Source organism: Giraffa tippelskirchi, chromosome 6, assembly GCF_054371585.1.
Source record: "Giraffa tippelskirchi isolate mGirTip1 chromosome 6, T2T-mGirTip1v1.2.pri, whole genome shotgun sequence".
In the NCBI taxonomy this organism is placed as follows: domain Eukaryota; kingdom Metazoa; phylum Chordata; class Mammalia; order Artiodactyla; family Giraffidae; genus Giraffa; species Giraffa tippelskirchi.
The window spans coordinates 142,157,262-142,184,364 of NC_137280.1; the positions used below are offsets into that span (position 1 = coordinate 142,157,262).

The 27,103-nt window shown below is 40.8% G+C and overlaps 1 protein-coding gene and 1 long non-coding RNA gene across 8 annotated transcripts in view; one reads left to right on the top strand and one right to left on the bottom strand.

Moving 5' to 3' along the window:
- Positions 1–27,103, top strand: part of LOC145510122 (uncharacterized) — an 838,825-nt gene that overhangs the window by 637,464 nt on the left and 174,258 nt on the right. For 4 of the 7 annotated variants that reach the window (XR_014056705.1, XR_014056704.1, XR_014056713.1 and 1 more), the window contains one exon: positions 15,083–16,620. The exons of the other annotated variants lie outside the window; for them this stretch is intronic. The gene's annotated coding sequence lies outside the window, so the exon portion shown is untranslated. Of the gene's footprint in view, positions 1–15,082; positions 16,621–27,103 lie in introns of those variants that run through there. 7 annotated transcript variants of the gene reach the window in all.
- LOC145510126 (uncharacterized) lies at positions 17,969–26,384 on the bottom strand. Its single transcript, XR_014056737.1, has 6 exons — positions 26,300–26,384; positions 25,357–25,474; positions 22,418–22,519; positions 21,819–21,960; positions 21,540–21,623; positions 17,969–21,428 (listed from the first exon to the last, which is right to left on the bottom strand). It is a non-coding gene; the product is annotated as an uncharacterized LOC145510126 (long non-coding RNA).

A 27,103-nucleotide genomic window follows, 5' to 3' on the forward strand; every position in this document is an offset into this window, starting at 1 on the left:
ACCTAAGTACTCAAGGTGCATATATAAGTATCCACATCACATTATCATTTATAATGGCAAAAAAGTACAAAGCACCTAGATGACCATCAAAAGGGTACTGGTTAAATATGGTACATTCATAGGATGAACTAATAATCAACCTCCAAAAATGATGTGCTAACTAACTCTTTAACAATATGAACATTTGTCCATGTCACCATTTCAAAATAAAGAATGAGTTTATATATCAACATGTATAGTGTGATTGCATATATGAATATATGTATCCACAGCTGTACCCATACTGCCTGGAAAATCCTGTGGACAGAGGAACCCATACTTCACAGCTATGCAAAATTAGGTGGCTACAGAGAGATATCTGGAAGGATGTTGAATAAGATTTTAGCATTGTTTTATCTGAGTAGTGACAGCTGAGTAAATTCCCTTTTCTTATACTTTTCTACCTTATGTGAATTTTTTTAAAAAAGATGAACCTATGCCATATTTATCTAAAACACTAAAACTACATGTTCCCTGAAAATTTTTGTGCCAGTTTGAAACCCTGAGCATGGATATTTCTATCTCAGTCTGTGCTGAACTGTACCTCACCTGCTCTTTCATGCTATAATTACCCAAATAGTTGATTATTTTCCCACTAGACTGAAATCTCCTTTAAAATCAGGATTTCACCTTCATCCCAATCCCCTGTGCCATGTATCATTGCAATAACTTATACTTAGTGAATGGTTTTAATTCTTTAATCTAGAAGGCTGGTGATCTGGAAGCTATTCCACATTCTGGCATTGGCTGGCAGTGAGGCATGGTCAACACTTTTTCCTGAGATGGCTCATCCTAAAGCAAACCTGGGATGATCTTGAAGGTTCCTTCTACTCCTAACCTTGTCATTCTGAAACTGAACTTGTTTAACCCTCCCAAAGCAAATGAATAAAAAAGATAACATACATTGATCAGCTTTATAGGGTCTAAAATGCTATGAAATGTGGGATTAAAATTTTAAAAACCCAGTACCGATGAGAATAATAGTGACCCACTGAACACTGATGCTAACACAGAGCAAATTCTAGTCAAAGCTAAATAATTTTCTATTGCCCTTCCTCTCTCCCTGCCCTCACCTCTGGGCCTTAATTCCTTGTGGAGTTAACAGTGATACTGAGTTTGTGGATAAAAGCAGGACCTGACCTGGATTTGTTCCACATTGCCCATGCCCTAGATTGAAACGTTAAAGGATTTAGAATAAAAAAAAAAAAAAAAAGTTGCATTTTCAGTAACAGCTTCACAGTGACAGGGGAATTAATGTCAGCCAGGCAGTGATTTCCCAGTGGTTGGATTTGTAGCAAAAGTCTTCAACTTTTATGTGTGGCCTGTTTGAAGTTGAAAATTGTTGTTAGACTCTCCAAAGTTGTTTGAGGTGTCACTCATCCTTCCCTTTTGTGTTGGGGCGAGGATGTGAAGCACAGCGGCTGGGAATAGTTCTGTGACTACCACCCCCCAAGGCAGGTCTCTGCCAGGGCCCAGTTGAGCCCATCTCCCAGGGAATTCAAAGCTTTCAGCGCAATGCAGCTTGGCATCCGTCTGCAGCCTTATCACCCACTACTCCCTTGCAGGAACTTTCCAGTCCAGAAAGAGGGGAGGATCTCATGGCTCCAAGAATGTGTCATGCAAATGTACATCTCTAGCAGTTTTATTCAACATACTATTTGCCCTCCTAGGATATTGTGTTTTGTTTTATTTCTTTTTTCCCAAGGAGGCAACAGCACAGGGTAATAATAATAATAGCATAGCAATAATAGTAGTAGTGTCAGCTAATGTCTTATTTGGTGCTGATTATAGCCCAGACCCTTCACATAAGATGATCTGTTTTGATTGTTTCAATAATTCCATCAGCTGAATATAAATATCACCATTTTATGGATGAGGCAACCGAGGCTCCAAGCTTAAGTGAATTAACCGAGGCCACACAGTTTATGAGTTGGGATTTGCATTCTTGATTCTGATTCTAAAATCTGTGCTGCTTGTTATTATCAACACCTAGGAAGACACAGTCTTGGAAGCAGAGAAAGCTACCTTCTAGTTGTGCCTCTGGCACTCACTGATTGTGTGATCTTGATCAGATATCTCCTTTACCTATAAAGTGGGGGTGATACTGTTTCCCTTGCAGAGTTGCTGAGAGAATCAGAGTTAATATTTCTCAGATCCCTAACCAATGAATGGTAGCCACTGTCACTGACCTTTGTTCATTTTCATGAACATCATTCTAATCATTTTTCTAGATCATGCCCTATTGTCCATTTCTGGCTACCTGAGCCCAGGGTGATGGCTGATTCCTCCTGACCTTGTATTACTCAGTAGAGGTTTTGTGTTCATCCCCAGGAGAGACAAAAGAGGGATCTGAGAAGTCCAGAGGTCTACAGCTTAGGTGTTCCTCTGCTAATAAGCCTGGAAGAACCATACAAACCAACCAAATTTGTGGGCCTAAATAGACTGGGAGACACGGCATTCCACACAGACATCTACCAGTGTGAAATAGGGTAGCAATTCACTTCATGGACTTTGGAGTTAAGAATTTAAATTGCAGCTCTTTGAATGCTCCAGGTGAAACAAATGGCTGTTACTGTAAGACAGTGTACCCAGTGCTCATTTTATTACTCTGCTCGCTTGACTTGTTTTGGCTGCATTGATCTTTGCTGTGCACAGGCTTTCTCTAGAAGTAGTGAGCAGGGGCTACTCTCTAGTTGTGATGCGCAGGCTTCTCATTGCAGTGGCTTCTCATTGAAGAGCATGGGCTCTAGGGCACACAGGCTTCAGTAGTTGTGGCTCATGGGTGCTAGAGCCACAGACTTAGCAGTAGCGCACAGGCTTTAGCTGCTCCACAGCATATGGGATCTTCCCAAAACTGGGATCAAACCCGTGTACCCTGCATCGGCAGGTAGATTCTTAACCACTGGACCACCAGGGAAGTCCCTAGTTTGACATTCTTTATAATTATAGAGACTGGGAAGCTAACAACAGTAATGTCCAGACTCCATTCTGAGCAATGGGAGGTGGTGGCTGTGGCCAGCAAGAGCAGATCTTCATTTGAAGGAGGCCTCTGTCCAGCCCATATAGCCGCAGTCCCATTTCCAGTGTCCAGTCCCTAGAGTCAGACATGCTGATTGATGGCCAATGGAGTCAGAGGTATAAATCAGCCTTTTTCCTGAATGAGTCCATATACTTGGCTAGTAGCACCCAAGCCCAGTTATTTGGCCCTCTCGGAGCTTCTGTAGGCTACATAGTATCTCTTCTGCTTGTTCTGCAACCAGAGATCTTCGGTGATACACTAGAACTGTTGTGTGTGAGTGTATGCTAAGAGTCATGTCCGACTCTGCAACCCTATGGACTGCAGCCCCCCAGGCTCCTCTGTCCATGGGGTTCTCCAGGGAAGAATACTGGAGGTGGGTTGCCATGCCTCCTTCAGGGTATCTTCCCAACCCAGGGATCGAATCCACATCTCTTATGTCTCCTACATTTGTAGGCAGGTTGTTTACCACTAGTATCACCAGAGAAGCCCCCTAGGACTGTTACCACAAACTAATTATTCAACATTTTTTTAAAATTGGTGTTTAATTGCTTTACAATGTTGTGTTGGTTTATGCTGTACAACTAAGCGAATCAGCCATGTGCTATTCTGTGTCCAACTCTTTGGGTATACATATATCCCCTCCCTCTTGGACCTCCCTCCCACCCCAACCCCACATTCCACCCATCTAGGTCATCACAGAGCACTGAGCTGAGCTCCCTGAGCTGAGCTGAGATCAGCAGCTTCCCACTAGCTAGCTATTTTGTCCAGGGTAGTGTATTTATATCAAACCTAATCTCCGAATTCAACCCACCTTCCCCTCCCCCATCTCCCCACCCTGTGTCCACATGTCTGTTCTCTACTATCTGCATCTCTGTTCCTGCCCTGGAACTAGGTTCATCTACTATTTTTCTATTTATAGATTCCACATACATATTCCTAGATCAAATCCCTTATGAGTATACAGTGGAAGTGACAAATAGATTTAAGGGACTAGACCTGATAGACAGAATGCCTGATGAACTATGGACAGAGGTTCGTGACATTGTACAGGAGACAGGGATCAAGAAAATCCCCATGGAAAAGAAATGCAAAAAAGCAAAATGGCTGTCTGAGGAGGCCTTACAGATAGCTGGGAAGAGAAGAGAAGTGAAAAGCAAAGGAGAAAAGGAAAGATATTCTCATCTGAATGCAGAGTTCCAAAGAATAGCAAGGAGAGATAAGAAAGCCTTCCTCAGTGATCAGTGCAAAGAAATAGAGGAAAACAACAGATTGGGAAAGACTAGAGACCTCTTCAAGAAAATTAGAGATACCAAGGGAACATTTCACGCAAAGATAGGCTCGATAAAGGACAGAAATGGTATGGACCTAACAGAAACAGAAGATATTAAGAAGAGGTGGCAAGAATACACAGAAGAACTATACAAAAGAGATCTTCACGACACAGATAATCACGATGGTGTGATCACTCACCTAGAGCCAGACATCTTGGAATGTGAAGTCAAGTGGGCCTTAGAAAGCATCACTATGAACAAAGCTAGTGGAGGTGACGGAATTCCAGTTGAGCTATTTCAAATCCTCAAAGGTGATGCTGTGAAAGTGCTGCACTCGATATGCCAGCAAATTTGGAAAACTCAGCAGTGGCCGCAGGACTGGAAGAGGTCAGTCTTCGTTCCAATCCCAAAGAAAGGCAATGCCAAAGAATGCTCAAACTACCGCACAATTGCACTCATCTCACATGCTAGTAAAGTAATGCTCAAAATTCTCCAAGCCAGGCTTCAGCAATATGTGAACCGTGAACTTCCAGATGTTCAAGCTGGTTTTAGAAAAGGCAGAGGAACCAGAGATCAAATTGCCAACATCCGCTGGATCATCGAAAAAGCAAGAGAGTTCCAGAAAAACATCTATTTCTGCTTTATTGACTATGCCAAAGCCTTTGACTGTGTGGATCACAATAAACTGTGGAAAATTCTGAGAGAGATGGGAATACCAGACCACCTGACCTGTCTCTTGAGAAACCTGTATGCAGGTCAGGAAGCAACAGTTAGAACTGGACATGGAACAACAGACTGGTTCCAAATAGGAAAAGGAGTACGTCAAGGCTGTATATTGTCACCCTGCTTATTTAACTTATATGCAGAGTACATCATGAGAAATGCTGGGCTGGAAGAAACACAGGCTGGAATCAAGATTGCCGGGAGAAATATCAGTAATCTCACATATGCAGATGACACCACCCTTATGGCAGAAAGTGAAGAAGAACTAAAGAGCCTCTTGATGAAGGTGAAGGAGGAGAGTGAAAAAGTTGGCTTAAGGCTCAACGTTCAGAAAACTAAGATCATGGCATCTGGTCCCATCACTCCATGGGAAATAGATGGGGAAACAGTGGAAACAGTGTCAGACTTTACTTTTTTGGGCTCGAGAATCACTGCTGATGGTGACTGCAGCCATGAAATTAAAAGATGCTTACTCCTTGGAAGGAAGGTTATGGCCAACCTAGATAGCATGTTTAAGAGCAGAGACATTACTTTGCCAACAAAAGTCCGTCTAGTCAAGGCTATGATTTTTCCAGTGGTCATGTATGGATGTGAGAGTTGGACGGTGAAGAAAGCTGAGCGCGGAAGAATTGATGCTTTTGAACTGTGGTGTTGGAGAAGACTCTTGAGAGTTTCTTGGACTGCAAGGAGATCCAACCAGTCCATCCTAAAAGAGATCAATCCTGGGTGTTCATTGGAAGGTCTGATGTTGAAGCTGAAGCTCCAATACTTTGGCCACCTCATGCAAAGGGTTGACTCATTGGAAAAGACCCTAATGCTTGGTAGGATTGGGGGCGGGGGGAGAAGGGGACGACAGAGGATGAGATGGTTGATGGCATCACCGACTCGATGAACATGGGTTTGGGTAGACTCCGGGAGTTGGTGATGGACAGAGAGGCCTGGCGTGCTGCAATTCATGGGGTCGCAGAGAGTTGGACACGACTGAGCAACTGAACTGAACTCCCCTCCCCCATCTCCCCACCCTGTGTCCACATGTCTGTTCTATACTATCTGCATCTCTGTTCCTGCCCTGGAACTAGGTTCATCTACTATTTTTCTATTTATGGATTCCACATACATGTGTTAATATATGATATTTGATTTTCTCTTTCTGACTTACTTCACTCTGTATGACAGACTCTAGGTCCAAATTATTTAACTTCTCTGAGCCCTTTTCTTCCTCTGCAAAATAGTATATAATAATGAGTTACCTCAAATGAAACAATACATGTAAAATATTTATCACAGAGTATGCTGCTACAAATGAGCTCTCACAGAGGACAAGCAAGTAAATAGGAAATTAGAATTAGGTGTGATACATAGCTGGGGATGGTAGAAATCACACAGAGATTGTCTGGTCAGAGAAGGCATTTTGGAAGAAACAAAACAACAAAGCAGTGCTAGGTTGAGATCTTAACTCTGCCTCCAAGAGAGACATGTTCAGGGGGATTTGGGAAGGAAGGAATGTGGTGGTTGGGCCTTTTTCAGGAAAAAGGAACAGAATATGTGAAGGCCCATAGAGAGGCAGGAGAGTATGCCTTGCTTGAGGAACTGAGACAAATTTATTGTGACTGTAGTGGAAAGGGTAAGAAAGGGATTAGATAGGGTGTAGGTAGACTGGATAGTAAACAGACTGGAAAGCAGCCTGGAGTGGTTTTGAATTCATTGACCTTTCCCATGAAAACCACTCATCTGGGAAATGCCTAATTTTGCACCCTCAAGCCATCCTTTTGCAAGTATACATAAACTCAACCCAACCAAACTACAAATTTCTGGAGGATAGGGAATGTATTTCATACCTCTCAAGGGCACTGTCTTGCCTATGTAGCTTCTCCACAAATATTTATCAATTGCACTTGGTGTTAAGTAAAGTTTAATGGAGCATGCACTTTTATCTGGAGTACTTTGTGAAATAGCGAATAGCTTTCCATTTGGTAAGAACCTTTAGGCCCCACCCATCACTTGTATGGAAAGTTTGTTCCCTTGAACTAGCATGTCTTAGGTGTGGTGAGACTTGTTTACAAAGTGAGGGACTTACGGACAGGTTCCCTCTCTTTTTTGACCTCATTTGTTTTTTCTTTCCTACCCGGACATTAATTATTTCCTAGCCACTTGTGTTTGTTTGTTTGTTTGTTTAACTTAGAAATCACACCATAAGGTTGAAAGGGTTATGTGCAGATTTTTTGTTTGTTTTTGTTTTGTAAGATGGTATTTCAGCAGTCCAAAGAACACTCTTTAGCCTAGTTGGGCTTTTCTGTTTCCAGGATGAGGGGCCAGTTGGAATCACCCTGGCTATTGCCCTGTGGATTTTGGAGAATATCCTGGAAGTTCTTTGTAGTTTCTTGAAGAAGAATCTAGATTGAAATTGAGAGGAATTTGGTGGATGCTCATCAAGAATCTAACAAATGTTGCCATTTCTTGGGCTAAATAGGACACAGAAACCCATTGGTCTCCAATAGTGTGCTAGAACCGGCTCTTAACAGCTTATAAAAACCAGTGATGAAGTATTTAGGAATGTCTCGAGCCTCCTATCAAACCACCGGTAGCTTGAAATTATCTATAGTGGGAGTATTATACCATGGAAATCGGCCAGTGTTATAAATCAGAGCTGTACAGAGTCACAGTCTGCTTCCTGGGTGACTGTAGAGAAATGTGCAGCTCAGGAAGGCTTCCTGTGGCAGACTGGTCTGGTCTGACCTGATGCTGCTGCAGAGAATCCTATCCACCCACCAGTACTGCATCCATTCAACAGATACCTACCCAGTACTTACTCTATGCCAGCTCCTGTGCTGCCCACTGTTATGGCATAAATTCTCCAAGAAAACACACATGGTCTTTGCCCACAAGGGATTTAAGCCATACATTTACATTTTCTCCAAGTGCTTCTAAGCATAGGCTTTTTATCTGGACTCTCATAATACTAGTTCTCTACGTGGGCTCAACCCTATGTGCTGATAAACTAGCTCTGAGGGGAAAGGGAAAGAGGAAGCCCTGATTTGTAACACTGGCCGACTTCCATGTGTCATAAGACTATGACACAAAGTTTTAGTAACACATTTGAGCATACATAGAAACTTGAGGGTAAAACTAGTATTGAAATGTGCATTGTCTAAGGAGTCCAAAGTGAAACTCTTTTTTTTCTTACTATTGCCTGATACCCCAGCACATTCAGAAGTGCCTCCCAAATATCATTATGAGTCCCCCAAGCTTGCTTCTTTCTCTTGAAACACCTTGAAACATTCTGGTGATTAGAATTTGTGATTTGCCAGTTAAATCTACTAGAGATGCAAGTTTAAGTTGCAAATATAAAATTACAGGAAACTACCTACTTTGTCTTTTGTGAGTGGAATTTTGATTTTTTTTTTAAATCATCTGAAAGGTGCTGGTTTTCCATAAATATGGAAATACCATGATTTTTATTTTCCTAGGACTCTAACATTTCAAAATGGCCACAAGTCTCCTGTAGGAATTATGAAAGGATACAGAATTAAGCATTAAATTTATGTTGTAAAATCCAATGTTATTCCCAGCACAGTGCCTCATTTCCGATGGAAAGCATGCTGCCAGCTTCCCGCTTCTTCTATGGACGATATCACCACTCATTTTATTAAAGCCACCAGACACTCATGGAAACATGCATGATGTCGTTTTTTAATGTGAGGGAAAAGAATTTTGGAAGTGGGAGCTAGTTAACATTTCTTAAACATGTTTTTTTATTCTTGCCTTTCCCTTTTGACCTTCCTGAGGATGCATGTGGGTGTTAAATTGTTACCAAAGGGAGGGGCGGTTGTAACTACAACGGGATCCACACACATAAAGACACATTTTCCCACACACAGGACTTGGCTCTACTACACTTTAATGGAATGCTGAATGGAAAAGATGCAGGGTGTTTTTGATCTGCAGAGAAACCCAGCCAGTTTAGTGTCCATCATTTTCTTTTTTAAAAGAGCCAGATTAACATTTGAGTTGGAAAGAAGTATGTGTGAGGGGAGGGAGTAGATTTCCTCTCTTTTAAAACTTATATGCATAATCTATTCTGTTTATAAACATTTAACTAATAAAGAGAAATGCAAAGTGAAAAGTAGAAGTCTTCCCTTTCCCCATCTCATCTAAGTTTAAGTCCTTAAATAGCTTGATGTTTGTGTAGAATTTTTTCCTACTAATTGAAGAACCATTGACTGAGATTCTATAATTTGTGTTAGTCATCTCACCTGAGGGTGAGAGGTTGATACAAAAATATATCTTGTATATATATTATCCTACATCTTGCTTTTCTTCATTTAAAATTGTATTCTGGGTACAGTTCTGTCACAGTGGCCTTCTATACATAGGCCATTCTTTTTAAAGATTGTGTGGTGTTTCATTATATTGGCTGTGCCTTATTATTATTAATGTTTTGATTGATCCTCTATGGATGAGCATTTGAGTTGCTCCCACCGTTAATCAGTGGATACTGTGTCACCTTGAATCTCTGTCTTTACACGTTAGAGTTGCGTTTCTCTAAAACTGATTCCTGGGAGCCGAATTTGTAGAGGAAGCAGATTATTAATATTTGTAATTCTGAGGGGAGATATCTTTATTATGAAAAAGAAGAATATTCACTGAGTGACACAGCAAGACTCAGATGCACATAAGATAAGACTAGTTCCATGATTTATTCCTGTTGTTTTCAGTACTGGCTACTCACTGACTTGAGGGAGAGGAGCTTTGTGAAACAAACATGGCTAGACATCACCCTGACAAATTACATAAGAATCTCTGGTATTAGAGTCCAAGTATCTGTATATATTTTATTAAGCTTCTTAAGCCAGGTTTAGAGCCACTGCTTTAATGAAGGTACCTCCAACGTAACAGTGAATATGCCATATTTACTCTTGCTCTGTGTCTATCTGTATGCTCAAACTTGTATAAGCATGTATGTTTTATGTAGTTAGGATAATATGATTTTTCTACTGTTTGCTTGGCTGCTTGGTACATTTGGCCCCAACTGCTATCAGTTAGCCTAGAAATATAGCAAGTGTCATATACTGCTCTGCATACAAATAAGGATCAGGAAAATGATCAAACAGACAAATGGGAACTTTAATGGGATAATGGTGAGAAGTCCTAGATGTGATTAAAGAGAAGATAAAAGGGCCATTAAGCAACTGTGCAGAGTAATTTTTAGCCTGAAAAATTGTAGACAGTCCTATATAAACAGAATCCATATAGGGCATTAACTACCAAGGTAAATAACCCTTTGTCTTCTGCTCATGTATTTCTTACAAAGTTTGGTTGGCAGATGGTGATAGGGTGCAGGATATTCGAATAAGTGTAGATAGAGGGAGAGTTGTCTTGTACTAGATGGGAGCTGTTACTTAAAAATACTCTGTATTTATTGTATACTTCACAGTGTATGAATTGCATTCATGAACATTATTTTATGTGACCTTCACATCAATTCTGGAGAGAAGATATTGATCCCTCACTATAGAGAAGAAGAAACTGAGACTTAGAAGGGATGAGACAAGATCATAATACTAACACATGGAAGAGCTGAAACAACATTATTTTACTTCTAATTTGTGTTTTCATTGAACTAGCACCTAGAATTTCTTAAAATTTCTTTGTGTTCTTTATGCTAATATACAAATATAACCTGTGGTAAACAGCAGAGAGTGATATAGACTATGGCAATTAGGAAAGAACATGACCTGTCTAAAGGCATTCAAATTAAAAAATGTTTAAATACTAAATGAGAAAAAAGTGTATCTTGGATACAGATTCAACAGACAAGCTTTCAATTTGTGAACATAATTTTAGAACGTCAAGGTTTTGCTTAATAGAAAACTAGAGAAAGAATCTGCCTTAGAAGTTGACAGCAATATTTCATAGACACTTGAGATATTGGAAACAAGTTTTAAACATGGATGAGTATAATCTGGAAATAGATACCTTCTAGAATCATTTTCTTTTTGTGTTTTAAAAATAGATATGAAAGCATTTATTTGTAATGCCCCTTCCCTCCAATTTCCTCTTTGTTAGATGACCTTGACATTGTTAAGCATGGTTTTGTCAACCCTGGTAATTTTCAGGAACATAACTTCCGTGGTGGTCCAGGGATTGCTGTTTGTTGCCTAGAGAGGGAACACGTTATGACCCATTCCCTCACAAGTTTGGATTGTTTTCCCAATTAGTGAGTAATCATTTGCTGAGAATATGCAAGGCAGTGTGTCAGGATGAGGACCAGTAATTGGGAAGTTTGGGACTGAGAGGATGGAAACAGAAAGAGGTTGGTAATAGCTGGGAGAGACAGATGAAGGTAACTCTGCAATCGAGACGGAGAATGAGGAAGGCCAGTGGACACAACCTCGACCGAAGGCCTCAAATCTGAGGTTGAATTATTCTAACCTTATACGTCAAGGACATACTTTATCACTTAAAATTTTTTTCTTAGCACTGTCTTCTCTTGATTTTCTCAACCACCCTGGAATTCACTGGGGAAGGTAGTATTAGCTGTAGTTTTTAGATTAACAGCAGCAGAAAATGGTTCAATAACTGCCTAAGGGTCAGAGTACAACATTAATAGCACAGCTGAGACCAGAACTCAGGACTCTATACAGAAATCCTTGTTCTCTGCATCTCACACTTCCTCTTTCAAAACTGGATGGGGGCTGGCCTTATGGTGATGTCTCTGGCAGCTGACTCTTCCAAATACAAGAGGACCTGTCTTCAGGCTTACATTTGGGGCATGAAGAGGATGAAGAAGGGAACTGCCTCATTTCAGCAGGTGAAAGGGAAAATGACAGATGAGCTGCTGTGTTCTGTGTAGAAAGAGAAATTTATTTCTCCCCTGACTGCTAGGGAAGGGAGGAGGAGAAGGCTAACAACATGGGTGTGGGTGTGGACATGGAGCCCGTATTATGTTGTTAAGCAAAGCTGTTTATAATCTTTGAGATTGTTTCAGGAATGAGCTCCATGCCAGAATGCTAGAGGCAAATAAACATTTTAATGATTTTTTTTTTTAAAACAGCAAATTCTGGGAACTATAGACAGGAACTTAATTTTAACTACACTTGACCAAAATTCTAGGACAGGCTGTTGACTAGAGAAGCTTTGGAACCTGAGCAAAGAATGTGGTGAATTGTGAAGACAAACATAGGTTCCCAAAGAATGAAGCAGGCAAAAATAGCCTATTTTCTTTAAAAAAAAAAAAAAAGAAGAAGAAGACGTGTGACCACCCTGAGAGATAATGGGACATAAATCAAGATGAGCTGAATTTTAGTAAAGTTTTTGTCAGAATTTCTTTTTGGAAAAATTAGTGGGCTGTATACCAAATATTAATTCTGATACAGTTGAAACTTGTTGAATAGTAAATGGTCTTAAATGAATTAGCAGCCATGGAAATGAATTCCATATCATGTTGGGCTTCAGACAACTACCTACACCTATACCAGTTGTGAAGTTTAGTGACGTATGGTCACTTAGTGTAGTCACTCCAATACGATTCAAGTAAAAGTGATCTTGCTCAACCTAGAGAAGGTCTTTCTTGGCATGCCAGTTGATTCTACCTTTGACTCAGTCCCAGTGAAATTGTTAGCAACTGTTTATATTAATAATATGTGCTTATAAAATTTTCAGGTTAGCAGAAACATTCAGGGGACTGTTGTTTACAGTGTCACAGGAAATCAACTTATCAGAAACTATTCATAAGAATTTTAAATAAGAAAACAAATGAAAAACATGTCTGGGGGCAGGTGGAGGAGCTGGGACTTTCCATGCTCTTTCCCATGTGCGGTAAAGGAAAATGGGTATTACAGAGCTTTCAAACCACCCCGCCATCCTTAGCAAGCCCAGTATGACTTGGAAAGAAAGCAGAGGAGTGGTGAAAAGAACTGTAGAGAGAGAAAGAGTAAGAAGTTCGAAAGGAGGAAAGATTTTAGCAGCTGTCCTGAGTCAGAGTTTTCAGAAAGGAAAAGATTATACTGAACTTTTGAGAAGCATTTTCTATACTACCCCCTTTAAAGAAACTCACAGGATGAATTTTACATTATTTTTCAATATTTTTTTGTATTTAACAATTATCTTTGAATGTCACACAGAACAGCCTAGGCCATGGGGGAAGTGTCTCAGTTACTTATATCTAATCTATACTATTATAACAGGTAACAAACTTTCATGGTGACATAAAAATGGAAGAACCTCAGGATTTCATCCTGCCCCCTGGTTTTCTCATCTTCTCTTCTTGGAAAGTCTCCATAATTTCCATGAGTTTAGCTACCAAGAAACATACCAATGACTATTGATTCTGTTGCTCTGTACCAAACCTTTCTTCTGAGTCCCAGCTTGGGACTGTAACTGACAACTAAGTATTTGGAATTCATAACCACTTCAAGCTCAGCTTGTGCAGTAAGGAAAACAATAGCTCTTCACATACTTGGAGGGGAAGGCTTATAGGGAAAGAAGCACTCGGTTTTGTTAACTGCAAAATGAGAAGCCTCAGTAATGAGATCACTAAGCCTCTTTTCAAATAGAACATTTTATGAAAAAAAAAAAATGGGAGAGTCTTGTTCTTCATGTTCTAAAAGGCCAGAGTGAAAGTTACCAAGAGGCAGGTTTAGATGTCAGATTAAAATGCAGAACTTTTTCAGTAGAGCTGCCTCTGAAGATAGTGAGTCTCCCATCATATGAGGCAATTAATTCAGACCAACTGTGGAAATACCGTTGGGTGGATTTCTCTCCTCAGAGATTATAATGATGACTTCTGGTGCCCCTTTTTGACTCTCTATATAATAAGTAAAGTTGCTCAGTCATGTCCGACTCTTTGCTACCCCATGGACTGTAGCCCACCAGGCTCCTCCGTCCATGGGAGTTTTCAGGCAAGAATACTGGAGTGGGTTGCCATTTCCTTCTCCAGGGGATCTTCCTGACCCAGGGATCGAACCTGGGTCTTGGATTGAACCCGGGTCTCCTGCATTACAGGCAGATGCTTTACACCCTAAGCCACCAGGTGCTTAAATTATATTAGTACATGTAATATACATACACACATATGTATATGTAATTCAAGCATTTTTTTCACATAGTTAAAATTATCAAAATTTTCATAGGAACCTATCCCACCTATATGGTAAATTTTACGAATTCCTATTTATCTTGTTAATTTTTCTTTCCTTTCTGCAATTAAAAATTATGTATGTTATATATTCCATCACATGAGACCTCTTAGGTTACTTCATTTCTAAATCATTTTACAATTCTACAGAGTAAAGTCCTTCCTTCTATTAACCACATCCTGTCCTAAAGTTACTTAATGGGATTGACAATGAAGTTCCTACTACAGCCAACTTTGGCACTGTGCAAAGTAAGGACATGATGGTAACCAGTCCAAGCCTGTCCCAAGTAACCTTGGTCCCAGGGCTTCATTAATCACAATATATTTTCTGTAGCAACAGAATTGCACATTCAATAAAAGGCAGTTGCTCTTAGCAAAAGTGAAACCCCAAGAGATAGAGCAGGAGAGCATTATTTTTTATAATAGCTAGAAGAACTAAGTTCTCTTAGAAGAAAATACAGTAGGAAAACATAATATGAAAAATGATGCCTTCCTTAGAAAGGGCTCCAGAGGGTAACTGGGCATTCTGGCTGTGAGAGGGTTTGTACTTTCTATGTCTTTCATGTTAAGAGGAAACCGAGATGGTCAGAGCTCTGGTGACTGCTCCAGTTTGTCCCATAGCAGTGCCTTACTCTAATAGCAAAATGGAAGGTAATAATCATCATAATAACAACTGATAGCATTTATTAAGTGCCTACTGTATGCTATACTGTATTAAGTACCATATATACTTTATCTTGTTTAATCCTCACAATAACTCTCAAGTAAGTCTTATTATCATTACCAATTTTTAAGTTGAGTAACCAAGGCTTCATAGTTTGTCCACTATCACAGATAGTAGATCTCTGAGTCCAGGGCCCACATTTTCAGCCAATTGTCTGATTTTCTTCCTAGTCCTATGCTCTAGTTTACCTCCAGCAACAAGATAGTCATTGGTCTTCGGAGGAAAATCATCATTAAAGGTAATTATCTCTCTTTGATGGGAAATAGATGGGTAAACAGTGGAGACAGAGACAGACTTTATTTATGGGGGCTCCAAAATCACTGCATATGGTGATTGCAGCCATGAAATTAAAAGACGCTTACTCCTTGGAAGGAAAGTTATGACCAACCTAGATAGCATATTAAAAAGCAGAGACATTACTTTGCCAACAAAGGTCCATCTAGTCAAGGCTATGGTTTTTCCAATAGTCATGTATGGACGTGAGAGTTGGACTGTGCAGAAAGCTGAGCGGCGGAGAATTGATGGTTTCGAACTGTGGTATTGGAGAAGACTCTTGAGAGTCCCTTGGACTGCAACGAGATCCAGCCAGTCCATCTTAAAGGAGATCAGTCCTGGGTGTTCACTGGAAGGACTGATGTTGAAGCTGAAACTCCAATACTTTGGCCACCTCATGTGAAGAGTCGACTCACTGGAAAAGACCCTGATGCTGGGAAGGATTGGGGGTAGGAGGAGAAGGGGACGACAGAGGATGAGATGGCTGGATGGCATCACCGACTCTATGGACATGAGTTTGGATAAACTCCGGGAGTTGGTGATGGACAGGGAGGCCTGGCATGCTGCGATTCATGGGGTCGCAGAGAGTCAGATGCGACTGAGCGACTGAACTGATCTCTCTTTGAAATTCACCTAGAGGTTATAAGACTTCAACTCAAAACTCAGAAACTAATGAAAAGGATTGAAGAATGTCCTAAGTGTGCCAGAAACAGTACAGTTGCAAAATACGGTGCTTGCCCTAAGAAGTTTAGTCTTATTTACGTCTTTCTACCTGTGCAACTTGATTGGATATCCGTTTTTGTGGTCCATATCCAAGAATTCAAAAACAATGGAGTTAAAGCTGAGCTTTATTAGAGAAATTGTCATAGAATGTCCTACACACCTGTATTGAAATACATCCTTCATAGATATTGGATGGATAGACATTGGATAGATGCGTTGATGGATGCACCTTAGGTGATGGAATGAAAGGTGGTACTTCAGACTGACCCCACAGTTTGGGCAGGATTTGGATAGGTGTGGAAATAAGAGTGAGGCTTGGAGTTGATTCACCTGTACCTTACTTGAGTATGAATCTCACTTTGGCTATTTCCTAACTATGTGATTTGGGGCAACCTACTGATTTCTTGAAGCATCTATTTCCTCATTCTTCAATTCATGCTAATAATCTCCATTCTTCTGAAAGACAAAAATGAGGTAATATTCTTCCTTAGATAGTCCTATGACTGACTCCTCATTATTCAGGTCTTTGATTTCTTATAACGAACTTTCCTGGCCTCTACATATGAACTATTCATTCTGGTCACACTACTCTCTGCTCCATTGACCTACAATAATGTTTTTCAAATATTTATCACTCTCTGTACCTAATGTATTTACATATTTGTTTATATACTTACGAGCCTGATTCACTGAATAGAATGCAAGCTGTTTCAGGTTGGGGGATTTGTCTTTTTGTTCATGTCTATATCACGTGCTTAAAACAGTGACTGACACAGGGTAGATACCCAGTAAATGTTGGTCTGATGCATGCTTGAATGAATGAAAAATCAGTGGGAATTCCCTGGTGATCCAATGGTTAAGGCTTTGCGTTCTCACTGTTGAGGGCCCAGGTTTGATCCTTGGTCAGGGAACTAAAATCCCACAAGCTGCACAGTGCAGCCAAAAAAAATTAAATTTTAAAAACTTGAGAAAAAAAACCTTGGTAACCACCAGGGTGTTTGCTGAACATACAAATGCCCTGGCCCCAACTCTAGAGACTGATTCAGAGGATCATTTTGGGGGATTCCAGGAAATGGGAATTTTGCAAATTTCTTCATGTGATTCTGACATGCAACTAGGTTGCAGGACAATTATGTTATACAAATTGCTTTTGTTCTCAAGCAACTTTCAGTCTTAAAGGGCAGACGTGTCACTACTCAGAGAAGGAAAAACAAACATGTCCACCAGTTTGATCACCATAGGCACAAACTTGAGCACCTTTGACCTTCCTAAAGAAAAAAAAATGAAAGGAAAGAAAGATTTTAAAGAAAAGAAGAGATAGAGGAAATGGGAGGAAAATGCAAAGATAGAGTAGGATGAATAAAAACGCAATAGAATGCCCTTCGGCCGCAGTCTGTTAGAACAATGATAAAGAAATAAGGAAAATGCAGAAGAAACAGATGTAGCTGCCACAAGTTAAATACACATCTGTTAAGAATGCTCTTCTCATATGCAGGGTCAGAAAAATATGTACAAATGTAGCACCTCGCTGATTGACAGAAAAACCTCAGTTCTGGCACTGGGAATCTTGTTTTCTTGACAGCACTTTGTTTTAAAGCTGGAGGCAGAGAAATGTCTTATGCATGTCCTTAAACTGGAAGGCCTTTTGTTCAGGATACTTATACCATTTGCAGATAATGATGTGCATAGCAGTTTCAGCTGTCTGCATATGCATTTTTATGTTTTTTTATGACAGCTCTGCGTACTGAACTAAAAGGCCATTTAGAACTGTCAGGCACTGACAAGCATTACCCTTTACATTTACAATTCTGTTAGCGTGCATTGTCAGGTGGGCTCACCAGACTGCAGAAATGTGATTTCCTTTGAAACCTATGTATGACTTTAATGTAATACAGCAGCCTGAAAAAAAAAAAAAAAAAAAAAAAAGAGTGTGAGCCCAAGAGAGCTTTATTAAGTATTCTTTTTCCATTAATCTCCTACTTTTTTGTTTTTGTAAGACCCTTCCTTGCCTCGTTGTCTTCTCTCTTTCTCTTTCTCTTCTTTTCTCTCTCTCTCTGTTATTTCTTCTTTCTTTATTTTTTCTGGAATCCTTCATGTCATGCAGAAGAGAAGCCAGTCTAAGGGAAGACTTGACCTGCCCAAGCCAAGCCAGACCATCCCTAACTTTCCATATGGTCTGAGGTTAATTTTCAGTCACACCCCTTTTTTTTTAAGAATGTTTGGCTCAGTGTAGAGCTGGATAAATATTCAGGGCCTGGATGGTGGGAGCATGGAAAGAATCTACTTAATCCAACTAATGACTTATCATTGCCCATTATCAATACCACCTGTCTTTGGGACTCCCTTTCCCTCCCCCCAAAACGTTGATTTCAATAGCATGAAGAGCTTGTCCTATAAAAGCACTGATGTGTATACTCTAAGAGGCAGGAAAGCAGTGTGAAACCATGGTTTTGCACTGCGGGATTTCATAGTCCACCTAGGTAACTGCCATATATGAATGAAACAGAGAAGCCTCAACATACACTAGACTGAACTGAAATGCTCACATCTATTTCAGTACAGAAACAGATTTACTCAAAGGCAATGAAGTTTGATCTTCAGTGAGCTCCTCTCTCTTGCCTAACCTGTATAGTTTCTGGGGATGGTTTGAGAGCTGATGAGAGTTCTTGGTGTAGAGAAGAAGTTGAGTTACTAACAGGTAGCAGTTTTATATGAACATAGCTAATCAATTGCTTAAAGAAATCACAGGATAGAAAAAGGCCTAAAATCTCCAGTCTCCTTTTTATAATTTAACTTTGTATTCAGAATGTTGTATTCATTTTATAAAGGATTTCATATATTGTATGTGCCTCAAATCCCGTGACTCTGGACCTGCCTCTGGTTCTGAGAGCAGGTCCTGTAAGGGGTTCAAAAAGTACCCCTCTAGTTTGAAGAGTCAAGGTAAGCTTTTTTGTTTGTTTGTTTTTTAAGTTTGTCTTCACCTAGCCCTTAATAAGGGGCTTCCCTGGTAGCTCAGCTGGTAAAGAATCTGCCTGCAATGCAGGAGACCCCAGTTCAATTCCTGGGTCAGGAAGATCTGCTGGAGAAGGGGTAGGCTACCCACTCCAGTATTCTTGGGCTTCCCTGGTGGCTCAGTTGGTAAAGAATCCACCTTCAATGTGGGAGACTTGGGTTCGATCCCTGGATTGAGAAGATCCCCTGGAGAAGGGAACAGCTACCTACCCCAGTATTCTGGCCTGGAGAAGTCCATGGGGTTGCAAAGAGTTGGACATGACTGAGCGACTTTCAGCCCTTAATAAAGTACAGGATTTGGCTAGTTAGAAGTAGGCCATTATAAGAGTAGAGAGAGCTCTAGGAAAATAATGATCTACAGATAAAATTTTGAAGACCAATGTTTTTGACAATCAAAAAAATATTTTTTACTTTCTAAAACTGAGATATCCATGAAGCACAACATATATCATGCTTGGCTAAATACATGGAACAACAGACTGGTTCCAAATATGGAAAGAAGCACGTCAAGGCTGTATATTGCAACCCTGCTTATTTAACTTATATGCAGAGTACATCATGCGAAATGCCCAGCTGGATGAAGCACAAGCTGGAATCAAGATTGCCGGAAGAAATATCAATAACCCCAGATATGCAGATGACACCACACTTATGGCAGAAAGCAAAGAACTAAAGAGCCTCTTGATGAAAGTGCAAGAGGAGAGTGAAAAAGTTGGCTTAAAGCTCAACATTCAGAAAACTAAGATCATGGCATCTGGTCCCATCACTTCATGGCCAATAGATAGGGAAACAGTGGAAACAGTGACAGACTTTATTTTTTTGGGTTCCAAAATCACTGCAGATGGTGACTGCAGCCATGAAATGAAAAGACACTTGCTCCTTGGAAGAAAAGTTATGACCAACCTAGACAGCATATTAAAAAACAGAGACGTTACTTTGCAAACAAAGGTCCATTTAGTCAAAGCTATGGTTTTTCCAGTAGTCATGTATGGATGTGAGAGTTGGACTGTAAAGAAAGCTGAGTGCTGAAGAATTGATACTTTTGAACTGTGGTGTTGGATACAAGAATCCAAGGAGAATGCAAGGAGATCCAACCAGTCCATCCTAAAGGAAATCAGTCCTGAATATTCATTGGAAGGACTGATGCTAAAGCTGAAATTCCAACACTTTGACCACTGGATGTGAAGAACTGACTCATTGGAAAAGACCCTGATGTTGGGAAAGATTGAGGGCAGGAGGAGAAGGGGACAACAGAGGACGAGATGGTTGGATGGCATCACTGACTCAATGGACATAAGTTTGTGTAAATTCCGGGAGTTGGTGATGGACAGGGAGGCCTGGCATGCTATAGTCCATGGGGTTTCATAGAATTGGACACGACTGAGTGACTGAACTGAACTGAAATACATTTCACTATGCTTAAAACCATGAAATCAAACCCAGATCAAATGTAGAACATACCCAGGTCCCCAGAAGTTTCCTGACTCTGAGCAAGAAATTCTTAATCCCCTCTACCAAGTTTTTCAGAAAGGCAGGGTAGGGCATACTGGGAATGCTGAATTTGATATCACAAGGTCATATTTTGTGTTAACCTTCTAACAGTAAAGACTGTTCAGAAAGAGAATTCAACCCCATGGGGTGGGGACTTACCTCCATTCCTTTCTTCACGCTACAGACTGGGAGCACCCTCACACCCTGATTGCCATGTCCAACTTTACATATGGGTAACAAAGTGTTTTGTGTTACCTGGTGACTTGAAATTTCACTGATGCTTGAAGGTCACCCATTCAGGTCATAAGACTATGGACTAAGCATTGACCTTTGCCTTAGGTTCTTTAAAGAGTCCTATTTGCCACATTCATTCTGGGAGGGGTTCACATCAGGTTCCAACAATTTTCTTTGAATCTACTAATCAGTAGCTTTCATCTCCGACAAAAAAAGGTGGAATGAGACCCATGGGCTCCTGATGAAGGGTGGAGGAGAGAGAGAGCTCTAACATGGAAGCTGAACAGAGAGGGCATCCTGAGTGCGGGTCTGGGGACTCCCACTCTGCCTGACATCTAGGCCTCCTTCCTCAGCCCCACTGTGAGCCAGGCTAGTAGGAGAAAAGGAAAAAAAGAGAACAAACTCCGTAGAGTGCACTCCCCCTCTGCCGCTCCTTTCTTCTCCTCTGTGTCACTAACCTCAAATGCCCTGCAGGAACCAATTACCTCAGTATTCCAATGAGTGCAGTTTCCAATAACTGCATCTGCTGGGTGTGTTACTGCCTCATCCACATGCTGACCACCACCACCGCTTCTCAGATCACCTTTCCCAGCAATGAGGCCACCTGCCTGGTGCTCACTAGCTGACTGGGCATCTCCCTGCAGAGTCACCAGGGATGGGGGACCATGAGGACAGCTGTGGGAATGCTCGTGTTTGTAGAATGCAAATGACTGTGGGCCATCCTGGCAAGGGAATAAACCAGTCAGGTTGGTAGCTTCACCAACTTGAAGTAGTCTATGGAGACTAAAAGAAAAGCCACTTTTTAAAAAAGTCCCAATGGCCTGGATACGATTATAGCGAAGGGGTAAATTACTGTGGTTAAGAGCATGGATATAAGGAGTTAGGAAGACTTACCTGAGACTCATGTCTCCATCACTTCCTTGATGTGTCACTTCCAGCAAGTTGATTAATTCCTAAAATGAGCCTCAGTTTCACCATCTATAAAATAGGAGTAATAATAGCACCTGCCTTTTAGAGTGGTTGTAAATGTTTAAAGAATAGTTAATATAATATACAAAGCTCTTAGCATTTTTGTCTTGGCTCACTGACTAAAATGAAGCTATTATTATTATGATAAATACTTGGTCTAATAAAGATAGAAAAATATAAGGAATATGAATTGTTATCACTTACTAGGCAAGCCCTTTCCACTCTCTCCAGCTCTTCTATTGTCTCTGCCCTGACCCAGTCCCAGGACTCGATTCAGCACTTGTATCCACCTCCATTCCGTGCTGCCATCACAAATGTGATATATCTCCATATACCTGGAGGTAAACTCAGACATAACAAGTGAGAAAGGTACATTTTTATTCAAGGTATGCATGTACATATATAGGTATGAAAATGCATAAAAAGGCATTCCTACTCTAAGAAAGGAGTGGGAATGATGGAGCTGGAGTAGGACAAGAGATAATTTCACATTTTACTCCAGTTACTCCTAGATTATCCAAATCTTTTAAAACAAGAATGTATTCATACAGTATTTGTGTGATTAAAAAAAAAGACAGAGAGAGAATAAAGATGTGTTTATGTGGTCCAAAGTTCAAGGTTGTAATATTGCTGCTTTTTGGGGTCCTAAAAGCTTCCCCATACCATGGAGACCTCTCCATTGAGCCTCTCGGCACCCCTTCTTGCAAAACAAAATAGCTACCCCTTCCTTAAGTGTCAATTATATCTCAAAATTTTTTTTTTAAAAATCTATTTTTTTAAAAAGCAAAGCAGCCACTCTTTACCATTCTGCTACTTGTTACAAGTCCTTCCTGACTGTCACTCAAGCTTCTGACCTTCTATCCATCGATTGTAAGGATTTGTTTTATAATCCTTCAAAGTGTTTTCTGAAAAAGTGACAGAGAATGAGGAAGAGAGATTGTCACCAAATTGTAAAGAAAATGTACAAATGGATCATTTGGAAAGTGACTGTGTCTTTGTATGGACAGTTGAGAATCTATCAAAACATTTCTTTTAACCATTTGGCTCCCTTATCCACAGACTTGTCTGCTTACCGTTCACCAGGCACAGGAAGAGGGCCGGGGTAGCAGTATTGGTCAGCGCTGGCAATTAAAGATCAATACCAAATGTAGATGAACATTCCATACCAAGCCAAGTCAGGGAGAAGTAGGAGTGGGTCAGCAGAAATCTGATGGGAACTCCCTGTGCACAGCACAGGGCTTTTTGTAGTTTGCAATTATACATTCAAAGGCAGCAGAGCAGTCAGCAGCTGTCTTAGCAAGTTTGTGTTCTGTCTGGCCCTCTAAGAACGTGAAAGACCTTTCCCTGGGGGTAAAATAGCAGGCCTGCTGAGAGTCCAGAGGAGACTCACCTCCCCCTTTCCCACCTTCCAGGGATTACGCCCTCCTGACCTGGCAATTTAGCACAGGCTGTTCCTTAAGCCTAGGACACACTTCCCCCCCGTTCATTGTCTCACACTCCTGCTTGCCCTTCAGATTTTAATTCCTAAGGATTCTAGCCTTGACCTATCTGAAGACTTATCCATTGTAAGTTTGTTCCTTTGCTATGTTTATCAAAATCAAATTATTTCACTTCACAGTACTTATCAATCATAGTTTGTAATCACATATTAAATTGTTAATTGAATTAATTTAATGTCTGTCTTCCCAAGATTATTGAGCTCTTTCAGTAGGATTCTGAATTGTTTTATCTCCTTGTTCAGTGCTTTGCACAGTGTCTGGAGTATAGTAGAAGCTCAATAAATATTTGTTGGATAAAATGGTAAATTAAGTAATTGAATTAATCAGTTACTATAGGTATCTTATAATAAATGCTTGTAAGTCTTTATTTTCTCTGCTCTATCTCCCTGAAGTCTTCTTCATTTATCCAAATCTTCTTCAGCCTCAAAATGCAGTAATAATGATAGGGATAATGGTGATGATATTAAATACCTTCTCAACACTGTAAAATAATGCCAGTTTCATAGGATCATTATGACAAAGTGAGGTAACATAGATGAAAGCATACTCACAACTATAAAGGTCAACATGATGGCTATTCTTTCCTTGAAGATGTATTTAGTCTGGTGCTAGAAATAGAAAAGGTCAGTGGCCTTTGCTTTTTAGTTCAGTTTGGTTTAGTTCAGTCTCAGTCGTGTCCGACTCTTTGAGACTCCATGGACTGCAGCACTCCAGGCCTCCCTGTCCATCATGAACTCTCAGAGTTTACTCAGACTCATGTCCATTGAATCAGTAATGCCATCCAACCATCTCATCCTCTGTTGTCTCCTTTTCCTCCTGCTTTCAATCTTTCTCAGCATCAGGGTCTTTTCCAATGAGTCAGCTCTTCACATCAGGTGGCCAAAGTATTGGAGTTTCAGCTTCAACATTAGTCCTTCCAATGAATATTCAGGACTGATTTCCTTTAGGATGGACTGGTTGGATCTCCTTGAAGTCCAAGGGACTCTCAAGAGTCTTCTCCAACACCACAATTCAAAAGCATCAGTTCTTCAGTGCTCAGCTTTCTTTACAGTCCAACTCTCCCATCCATATATGACTACTGAAAAAACCATAGCCTTGACTAGATGGATCTTTGTTGGCAAAGTAATGTCTCTGCATTTTAATATGCTGTCTAGGTTGGTCATAACTTTTCTTCCAAGGAGCAAGTGTCTTTTCATTTCATGGCTGCAATTACCATCTGCAGTGATTTTGGAGCCCAAAAAAATAAAGTCAGCCACTGTCCCCACTGTTTCCCCATCTATTTGCCATGAAGTGATGGGACCAGATGCTATGATCTGTTTTCTGAGTGTTGAGCTTTAAGCCAACTTTTTCACTCTCCTCTTTCACTTTCATCAAGAGGCTCTTTAGTTCTTTGCTTTCTGCCATAAGTGTGGTGTCATCTGCATATCTGAGGTTATTGATATTTCTTCCAGCAATCTTGATTCCAGCTTGTGCTTCATCCAGCCCAGTGTTTCTCATGATGTACTCTGCATATATGGAGAAGGAAATGGCAACCCACTCCAGTGTTCTTGCCTGGAGAATCCCAGGGACGGTGGAGCCTGGTGGGCTGCCGTCTATGGGGTCGCATAGAGTCGGACACGACTGAAGTGACTTAGCAGCAGCAACTCTGCATATAAGTTAAATAAACAGGGTGACCAATTCCTAATGTTCATGAAAGCAAAAACAAACCCTGGAAAGTAATTCAAATTCAATGTGAAGTTGGGGACTAAACATATACCTGTCTTTGACAGTGAATTGGCATCACAAGTCTCAAAAACAGTTGCCACACCTAACTTAAAAAACAACAACAACAACAACAAATAACCTAGTCACAGCTTCCCTGGTGGCTCAGTCGGTAAAGAATCCACCTGCAATGCAGGAGACCTGGATTCAATCTCTGGGTTGGGAAGATCTCCTGGAGGATGGCATGACAACCCACTCCAGTATTCTTACATGGAGAATCCCCATGGTCAGAGGAGCCTGGTGGGCTACAGTCCATGGGGTGGCGAAGAGTCAAACATGACTGAGTGACTGAGCATAGCACAGGAACCCTGTGATGTAAGCTTATATCTATAAACTTATTTTATCTTTATAACTCTATTGTTATTATCAAATATCAAAGGACAGGCCCTCAAACATTCTCCAGGAATGCAGCAATTCAGCAGTCTGCATCTCAGAGTGTCCCAGGTTTGCTGGGGAATCAAAACAGAGAACAGTGGCCTTACTCTTTGTGATTTGCACATGGTGTTTCTCCAGTGTGTCTACATTTTGAGCTGAAGGGCAGTGACTGTGGCTTTCTTGCTTTTGTAATTCTCTTCAGCACTCTGAGTCTGCTGGATTCACCTGAAGAGGGAAGGGCAGAAAGAGAGTTGTTATTGCTTTTCTGATGCTTTCAGTTATTTGGTCCTTGGGGGGTTATAGGTAGGGAAGAAGCATGTGATATGCAGTAGCTCTAGCCTATTAAGACCTAAGGTGGGTGATAGAGAAGGTAGTATGATTTGTAAGGCAGTAAAACGTATTACTTCCACCCCCATTCATGTACCCCACCTCCATCTTCACCACAATCTCCCAAAGTACACAGATGAAAGGGAATGGTATCCTCAGAAGCTAGTCTGCTGTGTACAAGTGGCCATGGCTGGGAGCTCAGCATGTATATTGAGAGCCTCGGTTTCTTTATCTCTGAAATGGACATAAGAATTGTTCACATCTCATAAAGTTTCGTGAGGTTTCAGTGTAATAATGCCCATGAAACCTTATCATAATGCTTGATACAATATCACATTTTCAACAGGTGTTAGTGATTATTGTTTTGGTTTTTTTTTTTTTTGCTAAATGTCTAAAGTCAAGTATGAGTCTGAATTCAAACCCAGATATTTCTGATTCCTAACTGCATTCTTTTCAGCTCACCCCTGATCAAATACAGGGCTGTATGCCTATACTGTGAACAGAGAGGGGGGGGAAGGAAGATTAATTAAGAAAGAGCCATAAAAAATTCTCTGAATATAAAATGGATGTAATATTAACGTACGTAATTACTTCTCAACTTCAGAAGCTATAATATCAAAGATAAAAATCATGTCAGCTTCAATCTTTTTCTCATTGTAGATTCAGACCATTACATTAATGACTAACTTTTTGAGCTGCATAATTTTTTTCTTGGAAAGATACCTTTTTGAGGAGCTAAGCACAGAAGCCCTTTTCCAGGCATACCCTGGACTTGAAGGATGAAGGGGAACCTCCCTGTCAATGCCACTCCCCGCCTCCTACTGCCCTGATCATCAGTGCGTCTACTCCCTTTGTGAGGAAACAAAGGCAATAATCACACGGCAGCCATGTCTCGCCTTTGGCTGGGCTGTGGATATGGATGTGGCTCCCAAAACTTAGCTGGGAGCCCCAAGTGTGTGACCCCATGAGTGTCTGTGGTTCAGAGGCTGCTCCAAAAATTGCCAGCCACTGGATGTTGGCTCGTTCCTGGGGAAGAGGTCTCCAAATTCTGAAAACTGGGCCTTTGTTCATTTTAAACAGAGGCCCTCACTCCCACCTCTCCCTTCCTGGCTCTGTGGTCTGAACCTTCCATCTGAGCCACAGCCCAGCATCTGTGGGAGCCACCCTTTGGAATCTTCTCCTGTCTCTGAACTAGCATCTCCTCCCAAGAGGAAAGGAATGAGAGATGTCCCAGGGAGATTTGCCATATCAGATGCAAGTCTAGCACCCTCTGAGGTTCTTCTCCCTTTTCAGGACCTCAGGATAGAATTGGGTCAAGGAGGAGAACCCCATTTCTCAGACTCCATGTCAAGGGGCCTGTCCAACGTCACAATTGCTGCTAAATGGAACCAGAAGTTATGTTCTCTTTTTACAGCCTTCTGAAACAATGAACAGAATGGGAGGGGAAGAAGGTAGTTTGGCTTTTCTCTTTGTTTTTCCTATTTTTCTTTTCTATTGGTGCCTATCCCTCCTTTCAGACCCTCCCAC